At 42.0% G+C, this 21112-nt stretch overlaps 1 long non-coding RNA gene across 1 annotated transcript in view; it reads left to right on the top strand.

Annotated features, from left to right (window-relative positions):
• LOC143692182 (uncharacterized) overlaps positions 1-21112 on the top strand; it is a 51313-nt gene that overhangs the window by 4830 nt on the left and 25371 nt on the right. The window contains exons 2-4 of the long non-coding RNA XR_013180037.1: positions 2257-2350; positions 4772-4873; positions 5471-5551. This is a non-coding gene — a long non-coding RNA (uncharacterized LOC143692182). The remainder of the gene's footprint in view (positions 1-2256; positions 2351-4771; positions 4874-5470; positions 5552-21112) is intronic.

The raw sequence follows: 21112 nt of genomic DNA, 5'->3' as shown, positions 1-21112 counted from the left end.
AGACTTTTAGGCAGTCAGGGAGGCTTTCTTGTTGTTCTGATCTCCTAGAAATGTGATATTTGAGAAAAGAGTAGACCTGGTGCTCTGGTGGAGGAATGGTGCTTGGGGATAAGTAAGGAAGGTGAGCAAGGTCAGGTTGTGGGTGCACCATTTGGGGACAGTCAGCAGGCAGGGTGAAAGTGACATCATCACCTGAATGGAAGGAAATGGTGTCTACAAATGAGAGTTCCTTGCAGGCGGCTTTTTTTGGTGTCTGTGCTAAAGTCTGCTGTTTGAGGAAGAGCAAACAGGCCCCAGGCATGGGTGAATTCCACTGGTGTGAGGTTCTGTGGCTTGGAGCACCACTGATCACACTGCTCAGCACGTGGAGCAAGTCTGAGTCAGAACTTTCCACAAAGTGTTCAGTGAGGAACACTCTGATCTCTTAATAAATATTAGCAGTACAGTAACAGCAGTGCAGTGCAATGTTCATCAGTCAATTACTTGAAGGGCTGCTTTATCAAGTAAGAATGTGTAAAAGATTTTCTTGGATTCTTGTGTCATTGCTTAGGCTGGAATGATTGCTGCAAGAATCACAGTGTTAACCCTGGATGTATTCCAAGCTGAGTAAAAGTAATTTTTAACCATCTGCATTGAGGGTTGAATTTGCTGAATGCACGTCTACACAGTGCTAAATGCAACATTAAAAATGGTGTGTGCCCATGGCATTGACAATCTCTGTTGACTTTATGGGGAAAACACAGCACCTCAGATAATGGGATGATGAACAGAACTACTTCTCCATGTTCTTTTATTACCCCCTCATCCTACCCAGAGCTGCTCTCCGCTAAAAGGTAAAACTCTGCACCATTTATTCCTGTTGTGAACGGCTGCTGTAGTCTAAGAAAGGAACTGAAATCTTCTCCCCACTCAGCTGAATGTGACATTCTTCTGAAAACCAGCCCAAGTTCACTCCAGGGATGGCTGCCTCTCCCAGTCGGGTGAAGGAGTAATTGTGCTATTTAGTTTGCACAAAGGTGGCAGAAAGCAGACATGGATTTGAGCACTGCTGTCTCACACTGAGCAGCATGAGAAGCCTTTTTGAGAAGCTTGGTTGCAACTCTGAGGAGCTGCTGGTGCCCCCAGCCAGTGCTTGTTGTGAGCAGAGGTGACTTCTGTGCCCCTCCTGTTGCCAAGTGTTTTGGTGCTGACTGCAAGCAGTTATCACTATTTTCCTGCTGTTGTTGCAGCCGCTTTTTGCTTGGCACCAGCAGTCGTTTCTAACTAGCTGACAGGTTTGGAGGGCCCTGGAGGTGTAGTGCAGTGCTGTTGCAACAGAATTCTAGATGCCTGTTTGAAACTAACCAAGGCAGCATCAGGATTAAATTCCTTGTACAGAAGTCATTTCCACAGAGGAGCGCAGTTGTGGTGAAAGCATTTCAGGCTTCAAGGAAAGATCACATAAAAATGTTCTTCAGTGATGCACAAATAGGTAGACAACACCACCACAGAACACCCAGTTCTTGAGTGGGCACTTGAGGATCTTGCTTTTCCTGGCTTATTCTACATCATGAAGAAAAAAAAAAAAAAGGAGATCAGGTCATTTTATTCTGGAAAGCATTTTTCCTGTCTCTTTGGCTGTCACATGTATTTAACTTTAGTGCCTTCAAGGACAATGTGGTGGATCAGCATGCTAAGGTCTACAGTCTACAGCCTGTAGTTTTTCATTTCACATTGCTTTAAGAATGGTCCTCTTTGTTTCCATTTTGAGCCACGGCTGAATTCTTACATGTTGTCTGATCTTCAGGCTCAAATACCCAAGAGAATAGGCAGCTGTGAATCAACCCTCTGTGTGCTTTCTAGCAGGTAGTCTAGCAAAGAAGGCAGTATGCTTCTTATTTCTTTAAATTGATAGGGATTTGAAGGAAAAGACTTTAATAAAAGTCTCATGAATGATTATTTTCTTCCTGCTGATGATTCTGAATTGCATGCAGAAATATAAGAACCTTTTAAGAGAGCCCTGTGGGTTTAAACCCAATTCTTTAGATTTAAAATTAAAGCTCATTGTCTTTATGCTATCCTGCACCTTATGAGAAGGATCACCTTTCTAATTACACAGTACCAGGAGCTCTGTCACATGCTTTTACTCAGTATTATGGTACATGGTTGCTCTATTTTTTTTTCTTTCTTCTCCTTCTCCTTCTTCCAGAGATTCAATATTATGTTTTGGAAATTCAACATAATGATTTTCTTTTTTTTTTTTTTTTTTGAGGCCAGATGTTTCACTCTGCTATGTTAAGTCATATTGACATACTGCCATGAAATGGAAACAACTGCTACTTTTAACATTGCTCCATATCTTTATTAAAAGGTATGCCTCACGCATCTTAATTCCCCACATACATGCCATCTTCCTCTCTCTCGTCCCCTCTCCCCCCACCACACTTCTTTCCTTTCCTGCCTAAAGAAGGGAGGAATATTAAAATTTCCTTGCTGTTCTGTCTGAGTGGTTAATGAGGTTCTAGGTAGCGTGATGAATATGCAGCGCCATCGATTCTGCGCCGCGCTGCCTCTGTGTGTGTGTGTGTGTGTGTGTGTGTGTGTGCGCGTGCCTTTAATCACAGCTGGAATGCAAAATCAGGCCCCACCTTTCAACTCTATCTCCATCATGCTGAGAGAGTGAGAGAGAGCGAGACTGAGACTGCTAGACAGCTCGAAAGAGATTGCAGCTCAGATGTCCTGGAAAACAGCAAATCCCTCAGACCTGGCAGATTCCGTTACCATGAGAACTGCAGATATTTCCATTGTGATGGCTTGCTCTAGCAGCCATCTGTTACACCCATTTGATTAGGAAGTACAGTTCAGCTTGTATGGGATTTTCACTGCACCTTATCCCATGGCAGCGCACAGAAACTCTCTCTCTCTCTCTCTCTCTCTCTTTTTATATGCTAAACTCAATGTTTTTAAAGTGCTGTAATTTACTGAGGCTGAAGGCATTTAATGAAATGCTGGGAGGAGGTCACTGAGGGACAGTATCTCTGAGAAGAAAGAAGCACATGAGATATGTGAAGGGGATTAGCATCCAGTATATAAATAAGATCAGCCCAGAAATTAGCTGTATTTAGCAATTCCTCATCCTTGCCAGGGAGAGGAGCTTGATATACAGACCTCATGAAGCCATAATAAAATTAGTAATTGCCTCCTGTTAGTTAATCCCACTCTATATATATTTATTGTATGCCTGCAATAAATGCATGCAGCAGATATATTTCAGGTCTTCTGTAAAAAAGGGGAAGGTGATGACTCTCCCCAGATGCCCGAAGTGGTGCAGTGGCAGCACTGTGTAACAATTAGATTAGCTCTAAAAATTTAATGGTGCCATTTGACTTTTCATAGACGCAGAACAACCTTAAACTTTCTTGAAGGTTTTCTGTGATTTACTGATTAAAACAATTGTTTGGAGTAGTTGAGTCCCTCGGTGTAAATTAGTGGTGGAGGAAATGGTAATGGCACATCAAATGGATATAAAAACAAAGGAGTCCCCTTCAATTAAAACTCTCCAGACATTCTTCCTAAGTGGCTGGCATTCCAGATTCAGGGTAATCTTATGTGTGGCATAGTTGCCTCGAGTATCTTAAAATGACTGAAGGTCTTGTAAACTCAGTGAAGCTAATTAAATGCTCACACACTGAAATGAATTTCTGATTGCTGCTAAGGAGGCATTGAGGTCAGCTCCTCTTTTCATTGCCCACACTTTATGGCCAATGCCAGATACTAAATAAATCAGATCCTCAGAATCAGGGGCTCTGTGGTTTTGTTCCTCTTATATATTCTCCCACCCGGCTGAACATAATTCCTTATCCGTCTTCATCTCGGCATGAAAAGTTTTCTCTCCCATTGTTTTTCCTCACATAGCACCAGATTACCATGGAGAAGACTATGATATCATAAGAAATGAATGAGCATGTTTCTCACCATGGGTGAAATATACATTCCAGACCTAATAAAGTCAGGAATCATGTAATGGGCCTGGTAAAAATGAGCTCCTTAGTTAGTGCAAATAGAATGGTTCTCCTTTAGGTCTCTGCTTCAGCAAAGTAAGTTCTTAGGCACATGGAGAAACATAAGAACATGTTTAAGAGCTTTTCTGAAGAGGGATTGTTCTTAAAATGTTTTGCTGCATCTAGATCCACTAACATTTTTTTAAGAAAAGTAAAAATTTCCACTCTTTTTTATAATAATAAAAGATTTTCTTGTTGACCATCTTTGCAGCAAATTAGAACTTTCACTTGCAGCCTCCCATCTCACATAACCCTGGAAGCTGAGCTAGAGAGAAGAGAGAGAAGAGTCTTTTTTTTTTTCCTTCAGACAGGGCACTTGTTTTATGAATGTGGTATCTGCCTTTGACAGGCAGCAGATGTATGGGAGCCCTGAAATCTGAAACAATAAATACCATTCAGAGTCTCACCACTGAACCTTATAGTACTGCCTTTGTTAAATGAAACATTTACAGGAATACCATCCCCCCCTTCCCACCCACCTTCAAGGCTAGGATCTGAACCATGTTTTTAAAGTAAAGGTTAAGTACCTGAGGCATGAACAGTTGACATACAAAAGAAACTAAAGTAAATTTATCATTCGTTTGCCAGCTACGAGGTGTGTCGAGGGCTTTTTCTTTCTCTTTGTAATGCATGAGAAAACAAACCTGGGAAGCGTATGCAAGGAATATTTCTTTTCTACACTGGAATGTTAACATTTGCACCTTCTGACTTAATACTGTGTATTTCTTCAGAGTCATCAATCTCTTGAGAGTCATCTTGCCATCTGTACCAGCATTGCTCCAGGCTCCCATATGAAAGTCCAATCTGGCGGTATAAATACTGGATAATGAAGAGTAGGTGTTAAAGTTTCTGACTGGTTGGAAGATGAGTCTGTGTCTATGAAAGATCCGAATCCATGTGTTAAACAAACAAACAGAATCTATGTTAACATGGAAGTCCAACCACAAAGAGCATGATGCATGTTTGTTCTCATACCCTCTCCCACTCTCTGTGGTTTTTACTCAATTTTTTTCCTTTATCTTCCTCATTTTTATGGATTTCACCCATGTTCTGTGAGAAAAATGCTCTCTGACCACAATGTTACACTTTGGAGATTACAAATAGGGGTAGCATGTTGACTTCCTATAATGTAAGGTTCCTTTTTCTCCCCCTCTCCTTTTGCTCCAGGAAAGCTATAACTACATAGATTAGCAAAACTTTTGCAAGAATGGATGTAAAACAGATTTATCTCAGTGTCAGCTTTATCTGATCCATTTGGTCTTGCAGAGTTTGGATGGTTTCCTTTGTTACAATAACCAGCTTTCAAACATCTATATCCTTAGGGTATTAAATGTCAGCCTCTAGTGTATCGTTCAAGGATAAAAGATTGACAATACTGAAGTACTTTTTTTTTCCTTCTTTTTTTTTTTTTTTTTTTTCCTCTTCTCCAGCACTGGCAGAGTCTTTACTCTGCACACCACTGCTGACCCCAGAAGTGACCCACAGGAACTACTGGCAAAAAGAGTGAAAAGGTATTTCAGCTTGTAGGCATTAGAAACTCTCTTCATTAATAGCCCTTTTGCAGACTTTTCAGATAGATTTCCTGTCATTGTGATGAGGATATATTTGTAACGAGTCCCTTAAGTAAATGGCCAGTGGATAATTAATTGAACTAACTAGGACTTTCCGTACAGTATTTTTTTTTCTCTTATTTCCTTTTTCCTTTTCTTTTTCTTTCCTTTCTTTCCTTTTTTTTTTTTTTTTTTTTTTTTTTTTTTTTGAGGTGGGGAGGAGAGAAGACTTCCAGATGGTCTCATGTGCTGGGTGTACAGCCCTTTTCTACCTGCTGGCCAAGCATTTCAGCCCTAATTCAAACAAAACTCTTAGGCATTCTGTTGAGAGAGGTACAATTTTTTGCTTTGGTTGGCATCAGGTTGACTGCACTTCTCTGGGCAAGGGGGTGACCACCCTGAGTCTCACCACTGAAAAAGTGCTGTTCCTAAACCTGATCTTGCTAGAAGAGCCAGCTCAGAAGACAACATTTGGGTCAGTATTGACATCCACACTGTTGGTTACATGACCATAATTCTGGCTGTAACTCACCTTGTCACTCCCATCACGCAGACTCCACTCTTACAAACATGTGGCACCAATGGAAATCTACAGTGAAGGAAGTTAGGCTTATTCATGTATTTCCTTCTTAGATTGCCTTCTTAGCACTGGCCTTCAGCCTCTTTAATTAAAAGTTTGCGAACATGCATTCCTTAAGTAATTTCTGACCTTCACAGCTGGTTATGAGGCAGCTGTAGTTGAAATTTTTGAGCAAAGTCTCTTTCTCTCTCTCAGGGGCCTCCACTTTTTCAGTTTTGGAAATGACTTATTAACTTTGTAGCCATTGGGACAACTCTCCAAAGAAATGAAGTTTCTTGATGAACATGCACAATTTTTCTCTGCACATCAAAGAGTTCAGATTTTCACTCCACTTGTCAGAGACTACTGATAATTACTTTTATTAACCATCTCACAAATAACAAATGTGTGAGGTCAAAGAAGTCTCATTTGAACTTTATGGTTTCATGTGTGAAGAAGAAATGGTTCTAAGAGTAACCACGAGTGTTGGGTAAGGAGCCATAATTTTCTCAGTAAAACAGAGCCCATTAAAAAGATGAAAATATTGGGGTGCCGCTCAAGTGCTCCTGAGGTTTTCTGATAATTATTTGCAGGTGTGTTTAAAACTACTTATCTCTGTATGCTGCTTTGAGGAGTAAATGTGCTTTGCTACATCTTTCATTATTTTCTGTTAAAAAGGGTAAGCCAAATTAAAGGTCTCATTTCAGGCAGCTTGGTCAGACTTACAGGGTTTGGTTTTGGTTTTGTCCTCACAGTGTTGGACATAAAACACAAAAAAGAGTGAGATAATCCAAATCTCACTTGTGCCACTGTAAATCAGGGTGAGTTTTGCTGAAACCAGTGGAATCATCCCACTGTTTTAAGCAAACTAAGGAAAGCCAGGTATTTAAGTTCTGTGCAAGTGCTTCCTTTTGTTTGGCAATTGTGATCTGCTCTGGACCAAGCTAACAAGACACACAAAAAAAAAAAACCCAACAAAAAACAAAAAACAACCAAAAACCCCCCAAACAAACAAACAAAAAAATCACTAAAATAATGTCATTATTGGTGTCTAAAGGGTTGTCTCTGAATTTCAGCAGGGAAAGTTGTGATCTTCTATAATTTTCTATAATTACTGCTCTAGTTAAGATCTTTAGACACCAAGTGTCCTGAGCACACCTCCTCATCTCCATCCATCCCTGCTGAAGATGTGGTTGCCCTGATATTTTTGGATCCTTTTAGACCTGGAGGTGTAAGCTGGAGCAGCCCAAGAGTCCTGAGTACAAATTCCTGATTCACCCCTGGCTCCTATTTTAAAGATTTCCTCCAAGGCAAATGGGAAAGGGCCTTCAGTGTGTAATGTTTAAGCCTGTCTCTGCCTTTAAGTCTTGAGATAAGTTATTTATGGGAAGCAGACATCTAGGCTATCTTACCCTTTTCTTCTGTGCATTGAAGGCAGTGAAGGTTGCAATATTAATTGCTGCATCAGCAACTCCAAGATTTAATGTTTTTCCCCATTCTGCAGGCAATGTATCTCTTGCTTGATTTCCCACATAGTCTTCACTTTCACAGCCATCTGAATGATAAGCGACAATAATGTCTCTGGAAGTGATCCATAAATCATATTCAAATCCACACATCCAAATGATCCTATTTTTAATCTCTAAACTACTGTAGTCTGTGCTTGCTAGTGCGTTTCAATTGGAAGCATTATGCTCCCCACCTACATGTTTCCTTCAAATCTGTGCTAATGCACACCCCTCCCCCCCCAAAAAAAATTAAAAAAAAAATATTCTACCTGGAGCTTGAGTAATAACACATATAAAAACTAAGGACAATGAAGGCCTCCCCAGATAAATTGAAGTGCTTATATGAACTACAAATAACTCAATGTTTTATCAGGATCTATAGAGGGAATATGAATGGTCTTGGGTTTAGGTCATGGCATTAGAGTGGAGTACTTGAATTGTCTTTGCTCCTTTTCTACAGATTTCTACTCAAAGTCCCATCCAACCTGGGCTTGAATACTTCCAGGGATGGGGCATCCACAGCCTCACTGTGCAGCCTGTGCTAGGCCCCCACCAGATTTTATTTTGTATCAAAGAATATAAATAGTTCCAGGACACTGTGAACTTTCTCTCCTGGAACATCCATCATTTGTTGTTGTGGTCTTTATGGAGGTATTCCTGGAACAAATGCTTTTGCTTTTTTGTGGCTACAGCTGACACTTCCTTTCCTTCTTTAGCTCCCCTCAGCCAGTTGGCTGGGGACTTCTTGAGATAAAATTAGAAGTGGTGCCAGGCTTCACCCAGCTGATGGCTGGCAACCCTACATTACAATGGCTATGTCCCTTGTGAAGGTTTTTTGGGATCCCTGGGATTGCCTGTCCAGGTCTGAGGCCTCAGCACAAGAGACAGATGGACCTGTGGGGACTAGGTCCTCAGATGCTCAGAGAGCTGGAGCTCCTCTGCTGTAAAAACAGGCTGAGACAGCTGGGGTTGTTCAACTTGGAAAAGTGAAGGCTCTTCTGGGGAGACCTCACTGTGGCCTACCACTGCCTGAAGGAAGCTTAAAAAAAGGAGGGAGAGGGACTTTTTATAAAAACAGGTAGTGACAGATAAGGGGCAATGATTTTAAACTGTAAAGGGAATTTTTAGGGTGGATGTCAGGATGAAATTCCTCACCTTGACAGTGGGGAGACCCTGGCGGATGCTCCCCACAGAGGCTGTGAATGTCCCATCTCTAGAAGTGTTCAAGGTCATGGTGGACATTGACAACTTCTAGAGCTTTGAGCTGCCTGGTCAGATGAGCAGCAGAGAGGTTGGAACAGGGTGACCTTTGATGTCCCTTCCAAACCAAGGCATTCCATGATTCCATGACCTCAAAGCTCACGCTTGTGTCTGGCCACTTCCTTGCAACTGGGTACCAAAGGAGAAAGGAGAAAAAAACCCCATCTCTTTCATCATCCAGGCCCACAGGTGAGCTAAAGCAGACTGTGCACCCCTTGTCCACCCCGTGGGTGTTGGGAAGATGGGAAATGGGCAGCTCTGACTCTGCTGCTCCTGCATCTGCCCATCACGTGGCCCCAAGCAGCAGGTGCACATCCCCTCCACTGCCAGGGCACCTCATTAAGCTGACATCCCCCGAGGCACACAGCCTCCATAGTGCTACCCAGGCTGGAGAGATGCCTAATAAACTCAGTCCTGACCAGAATGCTAATGGGCTTGTGCCTTCAAAATGTTCCGTGTGCCCGTTGCACTTGTTTCTGTCGACGTGATTGCTGTGGTTACTGGGGAGAGGGATTTTTTTTCCTTCCTCCCAGAGAGTATTTTTTAATGTATTAATGGGATTCTCAGAACATCCAACTTGGGGTTTCTGACTTGTTTTCAACTAAGTTGTAATTCTGGGTGTCAATGAAATATATAATATCTAAAAGGATGTTGGAATTATTCTGTATTAGACAGGCTCCTGAGCACAATATCTCTTGGCAGCAGTGCTGGACTTCCAAGCAGTCATGTAATGTCAGTTCTGAGCCTCCACATTCTGAGCCTCCATATTCAGCGTGGGCCTGACCTAAATATGCAAACCAAATGGAGAAATTTTGTAAAATCTCCGTGCAGGAGTTTTACTTTTGCAACCATGCAAATGGGGGAGAGTGAGTTATTGTCTTGCCTTCTGCATTGTCAGGCTCACTGTTAACAGTATTGTAGGATTTCATTTTTTTCTTGTTTGTTCTGTTGAAAGTAAATCAATATGGAAGTTTTTTGATATTATAATCTCTCTTAGTAATGTTAGTAGTTGATTACCTTTCAAGGTTAAAGAAAGGGAAATACTCCTTTATCAAATATTGCATTCATTGCTTGACAATATCTAAATTATTTATTGTGGCTTTTTATATGGTTTCCATCCAGCATTAGCTGAGGTGGAGATTCTCAGTTGAATTCCCATTAGACTTGCACCTATCTCAAGCTTCTTTTTTAACCAAATTCAGCCTTTGTGAAACGACAGTGGGTGAATGACCAAATTTTATTGCAAGTGAGGCTTCATTCAGCAGCAAACAAATATGGACCCAAACCAGATGTAATCTGCTGGATGTCTACACATCCAGAAATAGGTGCCTGAGTGAGAATAAGAAGTTTTGGTAGAGTATAGAAGAAATCACAACTGGGTTCAAAGTCTGGGATGGACAGTTAGATATCTCTGGAATGCAGCTTTTTACAGACCTAGAGCATCTCAGTGTTGGTAAGAGCACTGATGTTATTTTTCTGTGCCTGTTCAAAGAGAAGTGTTTCAGTGTTTCTTGGCTGATGCAGACGCAGACAAAAAGCTCTGTTTTGTCTGTGTCCTTTTGAGTCAGGATTGGCAGCTCCCCTTTCCATCGGGCAGGATGTAAAGACAGGTAAGAATCCCCATGGAGGCAACAGGGATCCTAAACAGAGCTTCCATCCTGCAACAAACCCTGCTGCAGTTTCCTTCCACAGTGCTTATGGGTGGCAATATTTTCCTGCATCCTTGTTCCTTTAGGGCAAATAAAAGCAACACTAACTATTGCAGAGGGAAAAGGAAAAGCATTCACCTCTAAAATATATATTTTTTCAAGTTTAAAAGTATGTAATTTCACAGGGAACACTCTGGGACTCATCCCGCTGTGAAACCATTGCTCAATTTCTCCCAGCAGTGGTTCAGGTGCCTACAATTCTCAAAACAGCCCCTGAGGAAGGCAGGGTTGGAGTTGAGCTGACAGCTGAGCCAGGATTTTGGCACGGGGCTCAGAGCACTGGGACAGGGAGGGGTTTTGCTCCAGGGTTCCCAGTGCTTTCACAGCTCCTCTGTCAGGCTCCTGCCTAATCACAGCTCAGTGTGCAGGGAAAGCATCCTATTGACTTGGCCAGTGCCAAAGAGTTAATTCAAAAGAGGTGGCAGTGTCTCTTTCTGGCCATCTTTCCTGCTCTGATTGAAAAAAAAAGAATGGTAAGAAACAATGTTTGAACCCAACTTCTACTCTAAGGGTGAGGTAAAAAAGTGAAAAGATTATTTGTTTTAGAGATGAGGATCTGTTTAACAACTACAAAAGAATATTGCTTTCATGAGCAACAAAGAATGAAGAAGGACTGGGAAGATGGTCAGGATAACTTATAAGAATATACAGTGAAAATAAATGCAATCTAATAAATTCCAAAAATGAATGGTGCTTGGAGTTGAAGGTTTATAAAGCAAACACCAGTTTTTGTGGAAGATTTATAAGCAGAGTGCACTTCAAGTCCAAAGAAGAATAGTTGGAAGGAGAAAGATATTGTTGAGTCAAAGTGGGACGGTCCAGCTCTCTTAGTTGTCCTGGAAAAAGTAAAGGAGGGAGAGAGCAGGGAAGAAATTGGTTAAACAAGTCATTTGGTTCTAGTGTATTTTTTTTTCCCCAGAAAAGTTTTTTAGGATGTTGAAAGAATGGGGAACTGCCAGGAAACAGGCAAGCTGGTGGAAGGACTATGCAAACAACATCATAAAACAGACTGTCTGCAGAAGACAGCTCCGTGTATTAACTGCAGGTGTGCAGCTGAGCTAATGCAAAGCTATGAGTGGGAATGAACAGTGCAAAAAAGAGCATTTTTCTGTACTCCCCAGCTCCAAACCAGCTTTGTCTGAATTATGCAGGGCTGGTTTTTTCAGTTTTCCTGCACTCCAGCTCCAGTTGCTACCTCCACCCCCAGGCAGGCTCAGCCACCTCGTTATTAATTACATTAGTCTGAGTGCTTGGAGATACCCAAGCAGGTCTGGGCTTCAGCAGGTTGAAACCTAAGAGCTCTCCTTGCTTTAGAGCCATGCCAGCTGCTCTTCCCTGACCACCAGCGCAGGTGGAGCTCATCCAGCCCATCCAGAAGGAAGCCTTCCCAAACACAGTGCTGGCCTTTCGTGGTGATGGACACAAGGCTGCTGAGAGTGGTCACATGAGCACTGTGATAAAGTTACCCAGGAAAATGTAATCTTTAAGGATAGGATGAAGTTTGGATGTCAGCCTTTGATTAGAGCTGGCTGGTAACTCTCCATGAAGGTTTTTTTTATCTTGGGGACAAAATATGCTAGTTGTGAGAACCTGTGTGTGTGCACTTGGAGGTGTGCACTCCAGTTTGTTTTCTTCTCTTTTTTCTGTTAGAGCAAATATTATTTTCTCTCCAAAATGTCCTTTTTATTTTCTTTTTCTCCTCCATAAATTACTTTGTTCCCTCCCATAACCTAAATATATCGATAAGATGAGGAGGAGCAAGGGAATTGGTTAAACCTATTTCAAAATTCTCCATGAAAAATTACATTTTTTGCTCGCTATCTCTGAAATACATCTACAGACACAGTCAAGTTTTCCAGCCACCTATGACTACTTTGGCATTGTCGTGTCCCTACTCCCCTTGCCCTTTCCTTTCCTCTAACTTTCAGCTGTGTTTAGTAAGTTGGGTTCCCTTGCTCATACATCATACCTTCCAACCCTCTTATATTTATCACTGTTCATTGTAGTCACTCTATTTTATTGACTTCCTTTTTATATTGAGTTGCCCAAAACTGATCACAGTTTTCCAAGAGGGGCCTCACCAGGGCTATGTATGGAGGAATAATAACCTCTGTAGTCTTGCAAGTAATTCTGCTCCACATCCCAGTATGGTATTTGCCTCTTTGTGCTACAGTCTCTCACTGTGAGCTCATATTTAATCTGTCATCCACTATCACTCCCTAAATAAGTCCTGCAGCACTTCCCCTTCAGTAATAAAAACACAGAAAAATGTTTGAAGAAAAAAGTGAGTTATCCCCTTGGGTGGCTCTTTGAGCAAACCAGGGTTTTCATACAGCTGGAGAGACATTGAAACACAGCCTCACACTCTGCTTCCTCATATCTGGATTTCACTGCTCTAATGCCAAGAGTGAAAGCAAAGATGGCATTCCTATTTGTACATGTTTTCTTAATATTTGCTGGTGGCAGCCCAGAGCATTGATAGAGGGGAGGAACTCTGTATCAACTTTTAAAGTTGATATCTACTAGATTTCAGAAATCTTGCTTTAAGCAGATTGCAAGGATGTGCTGTGAGTGTTGCTTCAGCTACTCGATATTTTATGGAAATCAAGTGAATGCTGCTGCATGTGTGAAAAATTGGGACATGACTTGAGTTGCAAATTTGACCCCTCTTGGTCTGGAGAGTTCTCCACTTTCCAGACTGGATACCTTTCAAGCACGTGTCAGATTGACCATTTTCTCAGAACTGTCTGTCTGTCTTTCTCTCCTACGGCTGAATTTATTTAGAAGAACTTTGTTGATATTCAGAGTTGAAAAGCCTGCAGAGTGTTTAATTTTCTCCTTCATTTTGGCCAGTGAGTTGTCCTTCCAGAATAAAAATCCTTTCCTTTTTAGTCCATCTGATAATTCAACATAATTAATCACTGTGAAAAACACCAGTGTGGATTTCTAAACATTATGTGGGGAAGCATGGTGAGAACATATTTACCTTTTGAAGGCTACAGGAATTGCAGTATATCAGATCACAGGGCATTGCATTTGTGGGCAGTCTGTTATTTTAGTGTTCAACCATTAAGTTTCTCTTTATTTATTTTGAATCAACCTGAGACAAACCCCAGCAATACAGATTTTACTTTCTTACCATGTTCCTAAGATCACCCTACCAGTCCCTCTGTTGGTATCCCTGAAGAAAACCAAGCATCACAATCTACAGATGAGCAGCTCTTGGAATTGCCTGAAGAGTGCAAGAACTGAATGATGAAGGAAGAAAAACCCCATAAATATTGCACAGCACCAGCATTTTTAAAGTGCTCCCTCATTCCTGATTGCAGCATAAGAGCACACATTCATAAGGCACGTCACCCTGAAATTGATGGGAACCTTTTTGTGGACTACACAATTTGTGTACTAAGCCTCCAGGTTCTTGAAGTGAACCCTTGCTGCTACAAAGAGCTCTTAAAATTACATTTAAATTGGAAATAGAAATCTCCTCAGCCCTGACATTGCAGCAGAGTTATTATTTCCCATGCCTGTCTTCTCTCACTCAGGAAGCCACTGCAACATGAAACCCTCTTCTGATTGTTCCTCCTCCAAATGCCTCTCTCAACTGCCTGAACTGCACTATTTCCTTGTGAAAGGAGGAAAAATATGGGAATTTAGGCAAGCAGAACAGTCCTTGCGTTCAGAGTGAAAATGCAAGGTCAAGAAGGGTCTAATTTTCCCAGCCACTGAAATGTATTTACCTTCTTCCTTTGCCTTGGCAAAGGAACAGGTGAAGTGCAACTCCCAGCTCAGTAAACTGTTGCAGAATAACCAAGGGCTAAAGGGAGTCCTCATGTGTGCTTTAGGGTTCATGAGAAGATAGATACATTCCCAGCAGTTCAGTCTTGCAGAACGAGCACGAAGTGAGAACACACCGTCATACACATGTGCACAGCTCTGGACATGCAGTTTATTTTAAATCCAGAAACTCAGGAACACGAATCTGCTCCTCCTAGGGGGATGACACAAAAGAGGGAACATGAATATTGAATTTAAGTATAGCAGGGTATGGGGGGATAGTTGAGGGAGGCAATTTTTTAATAAAGAACTGAACTAAGACAGGAAGAAATTGCTACGTGCTCACTGTAGAGATTTTCTTTTTCCTCTGGAAAATAGGTGAAGATGCTTAAGTACTTGAAGGAGGTTCTGGAGCAGCCTGCTGACCAGAAGTGTGGAAGAGAAAGGTCTGATTTGAGTTGAGTGCATTTCCAAGAGAGATCAGGAGGTGTTATTGCATGAAGCCACTCGCAAGTGCTCCAGGTGTGTCCCTCAGGGCATGCCCAGTGGTTTAGCTGCTCACCTAGGGAACTGAACTTTTCCAGTCTGCACTGAGAAGGGGACTGAATAAATGAGAATCAGGATGCATGGGTGAATTGCCACAATTGTCCCTCTGCCTCAATTCACTGGCTCTGAATACAAGGCTGTATAAAAGAATGAACAATTTATCTCCTAAGTTTTCAGTAAGACTTCCCCAGAAAGGCAACATGATTAGAGTTTCAGACTGACTCACAGTGCTATTGCTGAAACAAGAACCTTGTTTGGGTTCTGTTTTAAAAGGGAAAGGAGTACTGGCATTAAGTCAGAAATATAAAATCTTGAGAGATGCTCTGTAAAGGCAACAAGCCTGGACAAGATGGTTGCTTGGCTTTCTTTCAGGTTCTCAAGTTCAAGTTAGCAGTTTCCTTACATGAATCAAAATGTCAGAATGGTCCCTAACTTTAAGTCTTAAAAGGAGAAGGGTGATGTGAAGAACTCACAGTCTTGTCAAGCAGGTACCAGGAGTCAGTTTTCTGCTCTCTTTCTTGACGGTGTTGGTTGTCATCTACAAAAAAAAAAAAAAACAAAACAAAAACAAACCAATGCAACAGTCACATTTTAGTGACAAAAAAACATAAGCAAGGAAGATATGAAGATATGACTGACTGTGTTTAATGTTTCACACTTGACACCATAGAGAGTTCTCTCCTTCTCCTGATTTTCAGGTCTTTCCACTCTGTCTGAACTTTTCTGTGTGGGTTTTTTGTACTGAAAATTATGTTCCTCAGCCAAACTCATCTCAGGTGTCTGGAATGTTTTCTTGGTCACATCCAGAGCAGCGCAGGTGATTTGGAGCAAGAAGGGGCTGCTTTGATTTTTTTTTCCTTCATCAGATGACATACCAGGACTCAAAAACAGAGCAGCTGTGTTGGCTGGTGCTGCGCTGCAGGCATCCAGTGATGTCTGCCAAAGGCTGCATTCCCTTGCAAAAGTCTGTGGCTCACCAGGACTGACCAGGGGATGAGGAGATATGGGCCTGTGCATTTGAAACAGAGCTACTGTCAGGAACTGGACAATGTGAAAAGCTTTGTTCAGGCTCTGGTCACTTTTCTCACCACCATTCCTTTCCTAGTTTGGAGACAGTTTGGAGCATTTCCTTCTTTTGTTTATTTCACTTGGGAACAAATGGTTCATTTCCCTCTGTCCCAGCTGCTCTGAAAGGTTTTCTAGTTTCTCCAGAATGTATTATGCAACACTGCAGAGCAAGTCCTTTTTTTCTTTTCAACTCCATGCCTTTACCATGTATTGTAATCTGTCTGCTCTGATTAGGTTCATCCTATAGAATCACTGCCAAAATCTGTTTTACGCAGCAATGTTTAGTCTTCAGCCTGGAAGCTATGTACAGTCCTTTTAAGATGTTCATACATCAATATCAGTCCTGTCTAATCCCAAGAAGCTTTGGATGGCAGGAAGAAGAAAAGCTTCAAGCTAGCTGTGCAAGTTGCAGGACAAACACTGTGATCTTTGCTCTGGCTAAAATTCCACAAGCATCAACAGAAGTTGGGTTTTAGAACAGGGCTGCAAATCTGGTGTCTGATACAGTTGTGGAGGCCACTGCATCACCAAGGACTGGGCTCTGCTTCTCTTGAAGAGCATCACTGCTGATTTTGGAAGGGATTCTGTGGGACCCCACATTTGCACTGACTATGTTAATGAAGCTAAAATAGATTTAACCCATCTAAGGCTTGCTTGTAAGAAGACCGAAACATTCCAATGTCTTCTTGTGCTTTCCTTAAATACTAGGTGGATTCCAGATCCATATGACTGGTGGCCTCAGTGACAATTAGTAACCCATTATCCTGTTTATATTGTAGGGGTGTGTGGAATCCAGGCAGTCTGGAGCAGCCCCACGCAAACATGCAGTTACAGAGATCCTTGAGCAGCCCTGGAAAAAAAAAAAAAATTAAGAACACCGGGACCTTTACAAAGCTGTGGGTTTTTTTTTTATATCCTTATCAAGGCTTGGTTAAAATTTCAGCGTGGTGGAGAAATGGCAAACATTTTAAACATGAGAAGTGGCCATGGTTTTGTGGGTGGATGCAAGTGTGGGGGCTCAGCTGGTGGTGATAAGAAAGGATGGGTAATCCTGCAGCCAAGGGCAGAGGGAATTAAGAAGCCACCGTTAGCATGGGAGCTGCGTTGGCTGAGAAGGCCACTTAGCAAATTCCTTACTTGAGCATTCAAGGGCACTCTCTCGCAACTTGATCCTCACTTTTCCAAGTGCAGGGAGGAGAAGAATGTTTCACTGTCCAGAAAGCACCCGGGCCTTAAGATAAATGAGGATTGAAACAAACGTTTCCATTCATATCAGGGGCCCCTCCTCGCTAGCGTCCTCACTGATCTGTAAAAACCTTCTTTGTAAGTGGTTTCTAAAGCATAATCTGTGCTTTTAATACCATTTGATTGAATAATTCCAATGCTAGGTTTGTTTTTTAAAGGTTTTTGAGAAGTGTTACAAGTAGCAAAAGTTTTTAATAGAAACCTGAAGCCACTGACTGAGGAAAATTTCCTCACAACTCTTCCTGTTGTGGAGAAAACTGGAGAAAAATCAAGTCCAAAACACTGAGGGTCATGTGAATAGCTACAGAGTGGAATTCAGGGACTTCGTTTCAGTAATTGCAGTGAAATTGTTCCCAGCAGAGGCAAGGAGCAGAGGAGGAATTTTAAAGGTCCAAGCAAGAAATAACAGACCTCTACCTGCCTTCCTAAAGGCACTGAAGTAGTCCTGAGCACAGACCAAGCTCAAAGAGCAGAGTTTTCTTTTCAGAGCAGATTTCTTTTTTCCCTTCACCACCCAAAAGCCCACACCAGATATTAAGTGAGCTTTACAGGGAACTGAATTTGTTTTGTCTAAAGCCCAGGAGAAAACCAACATCCCCGAAATGGTAAAAGTAGTAAAAAAGTTAAAGTGTGTGAAATGTATGTGTGTAAGGATGGTTTGCTCATTTATTTTTTGTTCTTTTTTTTTTTTTAGAGAGGTGAAATCAGTTTAGTGAAAAGTCACATTCACTGTTTGGTGAAGTTGCAGACCAAGGTTACAAAGAATTTGGAAAACAACATGTAGGCTTGAAAAATGAACCATTCCTTCACATATATAACTTAGTACATCATCCTTGATCATAATTATAGACAGATTTGGATTGAATCTATTATTGAATGCATTGTCCTTAGAGATAATCAGGGACATGACCAGTAGTGACACCGTGATGGAAAGGACTAAACAGTGCAGTTCATCATCTCAGCCCTTGAAATGGCTGAGATATGCAAAAGTGCAGATTTTATCCAAGAAGTATAAATAGTACAAAGAGAGGAAGGGAAAAAAAAAAAAAGGCAAGCAGAGGAATCAGGTGGCTTCACAGACTGCTGTGTTTGAGGAGCAATTTGACAGAGACAGAGCAAGATGATGATAACTTGAAAAAGTATAATTTGTCGTGATTACCTCTTTTTTTCCCCTTCCTCTCAAAGCAGTACAGTTTGCAGTTTGCACCCATTGCAATTTATACCTGGGTAAAAAGATGGCTTGGGTAAAAGACAGTTTACTTGGGAGCATACTTGGGTAAAAGACAGCTTAGCAAAGTAAAGTATAATTTAATCCCTTCACTTACCTGGGCCTGCACAAAGTATTTTGGATGCCCTGGAGCCTCAGTTAATGAAGCCCCTTGCAAGAGTCCATTAAATGCCTTGTGGGTGGGATTTGTCTCTTGAAGGACACCAAATAGCAGGGAGGGATGATTTCCACGTGCAGAGTGGTTCAGATAATGCCATACTTCCTCATCCTGAGGCAAATACCCATCTCTTCTGCTCTTTCATTAGCCAGCCCCGTGCACTTCTGTAACTTCTCCACATGTAAGCCCCATGTATTGTGGAAGTAATGAGAACAGCTGATTATGTTGCCTTTGGCTGCCAATGATTTCACTTTTCAGGCTTTTCTATCCAAAGGTAATGGCACTGGTGCAATTCTCAGTGTATATGAAGATGCATCTCTGAAAGAGGGCAGAAAGAGAGAAAATAGGGAGTTTATAACACTGGGATCCTGGGCAGCCTAACTATCAGCTGGGGACACAGCAATTGCCTGTTACTCTGCATTACACTATGAAGGGGACAGAAAAAGATCCTCAAAGGACAATGGGTGATTAAAATGAGCAATTTGTTTCCTCTTTAAATTTAATTCTCTTCCTCTCAATTTGTGAGGGCAGCATGCACTATCTGGCTCCAGCAGAGTTACACACTGGAGATGCCATGCCATATTTTTAAACTTTTGAACCATATTATATTGTTTAAAATGTTTCAGGAGCTATAATATGCTGTTTAAAAGGCTGCAGCATGTGCAACGCATTGAAAACCCTCTTATCTGTAGAGTTACCTTTCCTGCTTGTCATTCCAGGCTCCTTCCCTTTTACTTGCTCTCCATGCTTTGCTTGTTCTGCTTCTGTACCTCTTCCACTAGCATGATTAGTTTTGGCACCAGCAGCCATCCAAATGCATGATAGACTTTTAAAATAAATACCTGAAGTGTCCTGTTTCCTCCTTCCTTCGTGCCTACACAAAGCAGTGAGCATTCCATGCCTAGAAGGCTTCTTTGTACCAGCTCTGTGAACGGACTCCCTGCAGGAAAAAAAAATTTAAAAAGTGGGGAAATTTCAGACCCTGTGTCCTGACACTCTGAGGCAACTTGTGTTTTGCTTGAACACTGGGTCTTTCCTTGGGAGCTCACTGTGAATGTCCTCAGTGAAGCTCTGTAACACAGATGTGGGCTGCTGAAGCATCTCCAAAGGGCTGGCTCAGAGTTGGAGCAATGCCTTAATCTAATTTAGAGCCGCCTGGAGGCTGTGAAACAGCTCTCTCTGTGCCTGTATCCTTCCCACGTATTTGTCTTGCACTCCAAGGCTCAACTCCACAGAGGTATTTGAGCTCCTTGTTCGTTGATATCAGTGGGGGCCTTGACAGCAAACAGATAGCAAACATCTGTACAAGATCCAGGCCTGAGATTTTTGAACCCTCTTGTTTACCATGTGTTGATGATGACAGGATTGAGAAGGGACTACTGTGAAGAAATGTTTTGGTGGCCTGAAATTGCTGAGATTTTGCTCTGCTCTGCAGGCTTAAAAACAGTACAGATGATCCTGCTATACAGGGTGATGTACAGTGGCCATCCCAGTGCTCTCTGCTGAGGTGTGCTGGCTGGCTGGGCTGCTGTGGAGAAAGTGACTTTCCAAGTCTTACAGTTCCACATTGAGCTCCCCTGGGGCTGGGGTTCTAAATCCTTCACCCTTGCCTGCAAGAATTTGCCAAGGGTTTTCATTATTAGCAGCACATGGCCATCTTCCTGATGGCGAGCCACTGATTTTGGGTAAAGTGTTTGTTATTGTGTGCATGCTCGCATAATTTCTTTCTTTTTCACTTGTTGTCCGTCTCCTCTATTCTTCTCCCATGGTTCAGTCTCCTTCTTTTCCTTTGTTCCCTCCTTACTGAGGAAAAGAAAGCAATGGACCTTTTCCCTCACTTGCTTATGAATTCATTCTCATATCACCCAGTTAAACATCTCATTAAACAAGGCACTCTCAGGAAGGGGTTATTGACAGTAACCTCTCCATGTTAGACTTCTGATTCATGTTTGAAATTAGTTCCAGAACAACAGAGAGAAGCTTCTGGCCTTGAACTGTGATGTCCTTTGTGCTGAAAGCGAGTTTTTATTTGCACAGTCTTTTTAACCTTGTGCTAACTCATGGCCCAATTCCTGAGCCCTCCACGGCTGATGCAATCACTTATTCTCAAACAGTGCTAGGAAGATGCTGGAGTAATGTCCCATGAGGCTGTGCTTCCTTACATTGGTGAAAAGGCCAGGGACTAAGCCTGTTTTGGGTTTTTGTTTTTGTTTTTGTTTTGAACCCACCTACAGCCCCATCTCTGCCTGTGAGCCCCACTTCTGTGACAGACTTGCCTTGAGCTCGTGCGTTCCCTTGCAAATACAATGACCCCCTTGTCTCTACAAACCCTTGCTCAAGAACTGCTGCAAGCAGCAGAAAAGGGCCTTCAGCTGCTGCTGGTGTGTCTTGTTCACATCCTGAGGGCTTCAGCTGGGAGGAGGAGCCTCAGGCACCCTTCAAGCAGGTGAATATTTGCAGGGTTA

This window comes from Agelaius phoeniceus, chromosome Z, assembly GCF_051311805.1.
Source record: "Agelaius phoeniceus isolate bAgePho1 chromosome Z, bAgePho1.hap1, whole genome shotgun sequence".
NCBI lineage: Eukaryota > Metazoa > Chordata > Aves > Passeriformes > Icteridae > Agelaius > Agelaius phoeniceus.
Note: the sequence above shows the minus strand (reverse complement) of the source record. Positions and strands in the feature narration are given on the sequence as shown.